Source organism: Pholcus phalangioides, unplaced genomic scaffold, assembly GCF_987345545.1.
Source record: "Pholcus phalangioides strain wild (caught in Gottingen) unplaced genomic scaffold, Ppha-v1.0 ptg000009l_1, whole genome shotgun sequence".
NCBI classification, from domain to species: Eukaryota; Metazoa; Arthropoda; class Arachnida; order Araneae; family Pholcidae; genus Pholcus; species Pholcus phalangioides.
In genome coordinates, this window is record NW_028301602.1 from 25,070,918 (window position 1) to 25,080,744 (window position 9,827).

A 9,827-nucleotide genomic window follows, 5' to 3' on the forward strand; every position below is an offset into this window, starting at 1 on the left:
TCGGGTGATTAAATAAAGAAGGACGCCAATACAAGAATGCAATGATTTGTATGTCAACATTTTTGAATATTATATTGTCCGGAGAGAGACAGTTGGGCAAGGGAACACAATAGAATTGATGGATACTCCGAGCACTTCCGCGATATTTTCAATCTGACCAGACCATGCTCGTGATCGCAGTCACGAAAAATAAGCTGAACCTGAATTAAAATAATTGTGAAGAGAAAACTCTCGCGTCTGCTTCAATACATTTTAGATACGTCACGTGTGATTTCTGCTATAGAAATGATTCTTGACACCTTAGACTGTTCAAAAAGGTTTTAGGTGAGTGAACTCATAAATTTCAACGGTGCCATTCATCTTTTCAGAAGCAACGTAATTCCAGCGAATGATTTAGAACTCAATGGAAGTTGTGTTGACTGTCTTCCAGGAAATTATTTTTTTTAACACATTTAATTATGTTCCGGGATTACCAATTTGTCAGTGGAAAGTGTAACAGCTTATTTAAAAAAGAAAAAATTACGTTTCTCTTTGGTAAATACACAATAAATTTTTAATTTCAATGCTATCGTTATCATCCACAGAAAGAGTGTTTGTCTTTTTATTTATTTATTGCATACATGCTATAGGGATTTTTTTCTTTCAATTTTTTTTCCTAGTGTAACACCACTATGGAGATTTATTTTTCATTTTTTTACAGTTTTTTCCAGTATAACACACCGCGAATTGTTTTTCTTCAAATGTTTTTTTCCCCCCATTGCAACATGCTAGGGATTTTTGCCCCAGTATAACATGCCTTTTTTCAGGATGTCCCCGGTCTTTTTTCGACCATATATTTCTTTCTTGACACCGAGCGGCTTGCCACGATCTGGTGAGGAAGAAAAGTATAATATGCTAGGATTTTTTTTTTTTAGTATTGACACACTTGGGGATTTTTTATTTCTTATTTTTTCCCCCCGGTATAATATGACACTTAGAGCAGTAGTTCTCAAACTTTTGCCACCAGCGGCTACCTTGCCTAATTCATGGATCGCCTGTTGATCCCCAGAATAGTTTAGATAAATTTCACTCATAAAAGAGCCACTTCAAAGAACAAATAAGCACACAAATAAATATTTCTATCTTGCTGCAACGCCTCTGACAAAGGTTGGCAACGCTTCAAGTAGCCGCGACGAACGCTTTGAGAAACACAGAACTAGAGAATTTTTCCCCTGTAGAACACGTTATAGGGATTGTTTTCCAGTGTAACTTACTAGCGATTTTTTTTTCAAAATTTTCTTTCAGTTTTGCATATACCGTACTCTAGGGTTTTCCCCCCTATTAAAATAGTATATACTAGGGATTCTCAACTTTTTTTCCCTTCAGTATAACATATTAGGTATTTTTAAATTTATTGATTTTTACAGTATAGAAGTCATATTAGTAATTTTTTATTTTATTGTTTTTTGAGTGTGACATAGTAAGGATTTCTCAATTTATTTATTTTTTCTAGTATAACATACTACGGATTTTTCAAAATTTCTGCAAAATAGAAAGAAAAAGTATTAAATAACTTGAGGATGATTTCACATCGCTTCCTCAACTCATCTATTTCATGAGAAAAACAATCATTTCGAGAAAGGCATAATCCTTTATTCTTTAGGCTATATCATTTCAAGTAAACAGAATTGGGACGAGAGAAAAAGCAATACATACTGAATGATGAGACGTGCACGAGTCGTATTTTACCACAAACGAGCATCTAATTACCGAAACGGATGCTTCTGGAAGCTACCGTGAAATTACATGCTTCATTCTAGGTAATTTGAGAAGCCTTTTTTTTTTTAAAAATTGAACTCATTCTATCTAATAGTATGTGTACTATCATGTGATTTTCTCTTACAACATTATAGAGTCATTTACTTAAAAAGAAAAAAAAAAACCCTGAGAATTCTTAAACGACAATTGACTTATACCATTGGGACTCATAAGTGTTTCATATTGCTCATTAGGCCATAAGTTCATATGAACTATTGACCGGTAAATTATCTAAAAATGCTAATTTTTCAAAAAATAAAAAGGAATCGAAGCAGAGCAGTGGAATAGTGTAAATGTTATCTGTCAATGCTCATCAATTTATTGCGTAATTGAAGCAATGAAATAATTATTGTGATTTATTCGCACAAAATTGTTTCGTAAACTCTGTAAGATACGTTTGATTATATACTTATCACGTGAAGAAATCTTTACTGTTATGATGCAAAATGGACTTTTAATTTTTATTAAATGGTATGTTTAAACTGGGTCATTTGATAAATTGTGATAATTTTATTAAATGTCTTTTCATTAACAAATATAAAAAGTATTTCAGTTAAATAGGTCTTTTAAACAGGGCCTTTATAATTAAAGTTCCACTTTGAAATGGCCATAAAAGAAAAACTACTGGACAAAATAATGTTATCGTAATATCGTAGTTTATAGGTTCTCATGGGATTCAATTTTCCGCAAAAAAAAGTTCAAAAACTCACCACCAGCGGGGAATGGCGCTGTATGCAACATTGTTAAACAAAATAAAACAATGATGGCATCGGTTTAAAATGTTTTAGTCGTTTTTAACACGAAACTGTTTGTGGGGTTAGGGAAAATCACAATGGCTGCATGGTTTACGGCAGGAAGAATGCAAATTAGAATTATGCAAATGCGCTTTACACGTCACTTGCATTGTTGTTCAGCTATAAAACTTAGCCTTCTTGTCAGAACTCTCGTTGTTACGAGTCGATTAAAAATATTTTAAACCAATATCTTCATGTCTTATTTCATTTAACAATATTTATTGCATACAGCGTCATTCCCCCGTTAGTGGTGAGTTTTTGAACTTTTTTTGTGGGGGGGGGGGAGCGGAATTGAATCCCATGACCTCCTGTAAACGATTAAGTTTGATAACATTTTGTTCAGTAGTTTTCCTTTTATGGTCATTTCAAAGTGGTACTTTAATTATAAAGACCCTGTATTTTATTATTTTTGTTCGGTTCTCAGTTTGGAAACTTGGGATGATTTTCGGATAGAAATCTAGTTTCGAAGTTTAAAATTGGATGCCTTATCTATGAGCACATTATAAGAGCATTAATTAATCAGAATGTCAGAAATATTCATTTCTTAGATTGTTTTCAAAATTTAATTAAAACAAGTAATTCAAATTAGATTTATTTTCTGTGGATTTGGCACCACCAGTTGAAAACCAATATTGGAAAGTTCAACAAAACATTTTCTACATTCTTAATCAGTGTGATATTGATTTTAAAATTTAGTACTTACTGAATCTGAGCCATATACCGGAAGTACTAGAAGTAACTAGTGCTTCGGAATATTTGCACCAAGTTTGACAACCACAAAACACGCGCATTTAACAGGGATATGAAAAGGGCACTGCTGCAACCTAGCGACGAATATAGTGCTTTGGCCTGGTAAAATCACGTTACTATGCGAAACTGTAGCAATCAGCTTGTAGCACGCATGTTTCAGTCATTTTTTTGTTTTGGGACAAAATAATAGCCTAAGGCCAAAGTAGCCTGCGTTTACGGCTCCTGGAACTAAATAAATAATGTTCCACAGAAACCTATAGGAAATCACGCTTCGGCTAACGAAGGTGATTCCGGAACGATTTATCCTTTTGTTGAAATTTTCACACACATACACGCGCGCTTAGATCGAATCTTTACTTAGGCTGCGATTACAATACAAAAGTTTGATAAAAGATCTCTCTTTTAGAAAACTTAGAAAAAAACCAATGAGCCTATTGATTGCATTCACTCGAATGTAACATATACGCCTATTGGATGCATTTTAAAGTTTTATGAAATAACTTTTACAAAATTTTTAATAAGGTGTAATCCCGACCTTATGCATATTTCTCATTTTTGCATTTTTCTATTACATATTTCGTATGAAGAAATCAACGGATAAAATGAATTACAGTAATTACGTGTTTGTGCCCAAGTAATTTATCGAAGTTTATTCGTGATTTTGTTTTCGAACAGTGGAATATCTATCAAAATTACTTAACGCCAGAGACCTGTTTGAGAAACCAACATTTCAGTATTTTATCAAGTACAAATTTAACTACATATTTTGATATTCAGTTTACGAATCCCTGTTCAAACTTCAAAATTTAATACCTCTGAAAAAATATTTGTCATTCATTAATGAAACTTTTTTTTTTTAAACATATTTCTGAAAGGACAAACATTTTCTCATTATCATTAATGGGCCCAGGGGCGAATGTAAAAGGCTAAATGTTGTAATTCATTAATCAAAAATAAAGTTTTTTTTACTTTAAAGCATCATTATTTGAATATTTGCTTCATTAAACACATTTTTGCAATTACATATTATTGTCTAGGTACAACGGTTGAGAAGAAACAGGGGTGCGTGACTGAACTTTTTTGAACGTGCTTTATATGAATGTCGAAGCTCAGGTAAATTTCTAGATTGAATTCGAATGTCTGCCGCCGAATGCTCCCAACGCCACCACGTACGAGAAAAGACCACCGCATGTAGCAACTACATTCTTTTTAGTCATTTCCATCGTGCACCAAATATTGAAGGCTAACGGCATAGATTTCATTTTGCTGACGAATATTATCTCTTCACTGGCATCATCCATAACTTCCCTGATTTTGTATATCTCTTCCAGCACCAGTCTTTTCTTATCAGGTATGAATACGGTGGGGTACACGATCACCATCAATGCACAAAACATACTTAAAGCATCGGAAATATTGTACATAATATTATACGACTCGGGCCCGAGGAACAGCAAATTGTACAGGTTCCGAAAGAAGCCGAACAACAAGAAAGAATAGACGATGAAAATTGTCGGTCCAAAAATCTTCTGAATTTCCAAAACCGCAGATGAAGTTCTGTTATGGAAAATCAGGATTTCTCGAAGGCTTGCGAATTTCCCGGACGATATATCACTAACGAGTTTCTTCAAGACCAGCTGTACACCCAGTGATGTCAACCCGAAATAAACAGCGAAGAATAGCATGTTCAAGGAGACCAGCAAGTACCATCCGAACGTAAACCAGAAACAAAGCAGAAGGATCCAAATCGTTAGCTCGTCGCACTCGGAATCGAACGAATTAGTCTTGAAAACCAATCGGACAAAGTTTTCGTAAGTAGCGTACATGAAATTCAGAAAGATCACCGTCATAACAGCGAAGAATGCGAGTACCATAGCGCTAACTATGCCTATTGTCCTCATTTGCGAAATCTCATCACGCACTTCGTGGTCACCGAGTAGGTTTTCCAAGATACGAGGGACGCACTTGAACTCCGTCGCATTCATCGTCATCAGGACCAGGTTCGCTATGCCGAACAGCTCGTTGACAACGAATAACAGAGAAAGTTTCGATGAATACGCGGAGAAAATATTAAAATAAATCATGGACGAGCAAGACGTGGTCAAGAACGTGGCGCTCATGGCGGTTTTTATCTTGTGCAGGTACCAGAACACATCACGTTTAGTTCCTGGTTGTAAAAGGCTGTAGCCATAGAGTACTTGACAAATCGGTTCGAATGCTTCATTCATGTCGGTTATGAAGTATAATCACCAGCAAAGATTCTCTGATTCAAAGATTATGACCAGCAAAGATTCTCTTATGCAAAAATTATTACCAGTAATGATTCTCTGATGCGAAGATTATTATCAGCAAAGATTGTCTGATGTAAATATTATTACGCTCGAAACAAATTCCTAATTTCAATTTAATAATTTCCACGATTTTCATTGAATGCGATTCGTCTCAATCACTGCGAAAATGAATCTTTATAGGAGAAAGAGCGTCTTATCCGAATTTCCAGAAGCGATGGATTCGTATACTGCTATATCTAAATTATCATTGAGATGAAAAATTCGAAAAATTACGAATCTTTTCAAATGAATTTCGATATTGACAGTCCAATTACTCTGATGGATCTGAGTGATGCCTGACCGTTCCAGGCTGTCACGTGATACTTAAAGAGACATTCCCTATTGTTATCGAAAAATCTTTGAAAGAAAAGAGCAAATTAATTCAAAATTTATAAATTTTTTTCTTGTTTTAGACTCATTGGCTTTGTCCTTTGCAATCATTCTTGAAGCCATTCAAAAATGCATTCGATGCAAATTTTCAGGAATGACGCACAATAAAAAAAAACCGCTTTATCGAAGATTTACACAAATTATTCCTACAATTGCATTTCGGAAGTGCAATCTGATTATAGATATATAATGCATTAACTGGCTTCCGTTAAAACCGTTGGATATTAATAAATTTCATGAAAAGCAGTGGTTTTTTTTGTAAATCTATTGTAAACCAGCCTCTCCTATTTTGAGCCGTATTTAAATTGAATCAATTAATGTAAAAATCGCTTCAAAAATATAAAAGAATATATTATCGGTGTATGAACTGTTGCAATGCCACACACACACACACACAAACACACAAATGGGACTTATCAAGGTACTGCTCATCTCCACTGGTTAATTCCTCCCGTATTCAGTCCCTATTGACCGTCCCCCAGGCACTGAATACGGTGCTACATTTTCATTATGATTTAAAAGTGGTCCCCTGCTCAAGAATTATGAGCACCCCAGGAACTACGTAACGCGCGAACCATCACGCAAAAACGGCTGCGGAAGTGAAAGTAACGAAACGTAACTTCTACGTTACAAAAAAAGGTCTAATTTGATTGGTTAATTGAAGCGTGGGAATGGAATGTTATCTATATTCATGTTTAATGTCTGTGCTCCAACTCAGTATAAACTAAGTAGTGGAAGTCAAGGTGCGATAACGTAAGACGTAGTTAATCAGTGTAAAAAAGATATACACGTGTTTCTCTGATTAAAATGAGAATGATTATTGACTATGTAATTTCTGATGGCGACATTACGTAGGCAGATTTAATGAATATTTCGATAGGGGAAATGGTATTCACGACAATGGGATTCATAGCTGAGGTTAGATCCACAGATCTATGCTGGAGAATTGCAAATTCTATGTCTTGATGCATAAAATCCATAGTCACAGTACAGTTCCGGTATCCTGAGTAGTTTTTCTCAAAAACCTGCTTTATCCGGATGCAGCCAAGTTTTCAGGATATCTTAATGAAACCTGGGAGAGAGATTTATAGGTCAAAAGTTGTCACTTTTTAATTGCATTCCCTTTCTTCCTCCATTCCAAACTTAATATAGGGTATGTATCAAGTTTCAATGGAATACGTCCACCATAATGGGCTCTACATTAGTGTGAGCAGTGTCACAATATTAAAACTACGTACTCAGACCTATGTAGCGCCCGTTCATGTGGACGTATTCTATGAAACTTAATAAGTGCATAGGTAATTGCATATTTTATCATTTTCTATGGTTACTGCATTTAAAGGCATAAAATTACTGACATTTCAGAATACGTGCATATTTTTAGCATTTTTTCCTATTCGTATTTTGTACTAATGTTTTTTAGGATTATTTTTATCTTTTTATTCTTCAAATTTAAAAATAAATTTTCTTTTATTTTTTTTCAAGAAAATATTTCAACATTGAGTATTATCGTTCTCTTTAGGTCATATTTTTAGGTATTTTGAAGTGCATGTTTTTGAACACTTAAATGCATGTTTTCTTTATTTTTCCTCATGTTTTTCAGAGTTCTATTGCATATTTTCTTTTCTCTAAGTCATCGGTTCTCAACCTTTCCTGGCCCACGGAGTCCTTTCATGTATATAATTTCTATGACGGAGCCCCGTAGACCTATTTTCTATTTATTCATCAAATTTACTGACTTATTTTTATTATTCAAAAACATCATTAGTTTTTTTGTTTTTTTTTCAAATTTACTGGTTCTTTTATTTTCCTCGATTGGCCTCGAGGAACAACTCCTTAGTGAAGTTAAGGTTAGGAAGATATATGGTCAAAAAATGAGGGAAAAAAACTTGTATTTAAAAATGAAGAAATATTATCCAAAAATTAAAAATGTGCATAAAAATGAAGAAAATAAAATAAAAAATAAATATGCAGAAAAATTAAAAAATGTATGCAAATGAAAATATGCATAAAAAGCACTGAAGTATCCCTTAGAGCACCGGTTGAGAACCACTGCCCTAAGAGATATATATACAGCATTTTTAGTGTTTCAGTGTTTATAAATGCATATTTTGACAATTTTTTATGAATTTTTCTATTTTTTACACTTTTAAATGCATTTTTTTTTTCATTTTTGCTTATATTTTTAATGCTTGTTGCAGCGTTTTTTAGTGCATATTTTGCCACTTTTTTAGCGCATATAATCCGAACTCTAGTCATAAACTAGGGCTGGGATCGATTAAAATTTTTAACTCGTTAATTAAAAATTTTTAATCGATTAATTTTAACTGGTTAATCAAAATTTTTAATCGATTAATTTTAACTGGTTAATCAAAATTTTTAATCGATTAATCGACCGATGAATAATAACTATAAAATTAACTATAAAATACTAATTAATACCATAAAAATGTAATTTATTCATTTCACGCAAATATTCGCCAGATGTAAACAAGTATAGGAATAGACCACGTTTCTCAAACACCCCTTTCTTCCCTCATATTTTATGTGTCATGTAGAGATTCTCGTTCTATAGTGCCACCTGGGAGTGAAATTTGAATTTTTTTCAAATGTTAAATCAAAAAAAAAAAAAATTATATTCCATAACAAGCATTTTGTGCAAACCGCTTCATTTTATGCCAATTGGGTGATTTATAATTGATTTTTAAAATGTGTACAGGATATCTTGTCTATCCCGTATTGCCGAGAAATTTTCACATATCTGGCACTCCAAAAGAGAGTCTTGGAAGACGTTGTCCAATATGGTTCAAGGAAGAGAAAACAGATTCGAAGCTGGATTGGGAAAATATTCTGTAGTGGCTTGCATATCACATCGAAAATTGGTGCATACATTTTCAAATTCACAGGACACTCTTCAATTATACATAAGTTTGAGAACAAAACAATAAATAATGATCCCTACTTTAAAATCAAAATCTTAACGTGAGAAATTCCATTCACCTATATCTGTCCGCTAACATGGACTTTTTATACGAAATCTAAGACGTTTAATGCCTAGCACCACAGTTACCCGTACTAGCCATTTTTATATTTTTATTGTTACTTCTACACACACACACACACGCATCACACCATCTTATTGCCGGTCTTCGACCTAAATATTAACAAAAGAAAAAGTCATCGTGACTTTTTTCGAAATTACTCTCTCTCTCTCTCTCCTTTGATTACTTCTCAAGAAAACTGGTATTGGATATACTAGTAGCTAAAAGGAAGAGGTAAGAAAAGGGGCTCTTTTAACAACTATTAACCTCTTTATCATCTATTTAGAGTAGAAAAAAGAAACTAAATGAGGACCGATTTAATCATTTTGATTGACGGAATCAGGTAATAAAACTAAAAAGTTTTCTGAACTTGGGAGAAAAAATAAAGAAACGAAATACTTCTATAGGGGGAAAAACAAAAAAATGCCCACCATTTTTAGTCTCTTTTATCTAAAAGTTCTGCTCAAGTTCAAACTTTGCGGTATTTATTGTGCGTGAAATGACATTATGAATCATCGAAAGTGTGTTGACCGTAAATTATATTTTATATATGTATTGGCTTTTCTATTTTTGGACTCGTTAAAGGATTATGTTCAGCTACTATCTGAGGACGCCATTTCGTTTCTTTCTATCTATATATGATGTTTTGTTGTTGTGTAGGTTATTGTGCGTAATAAATGGAATATATATATTCCATTATTACACACACACACACACATATATAT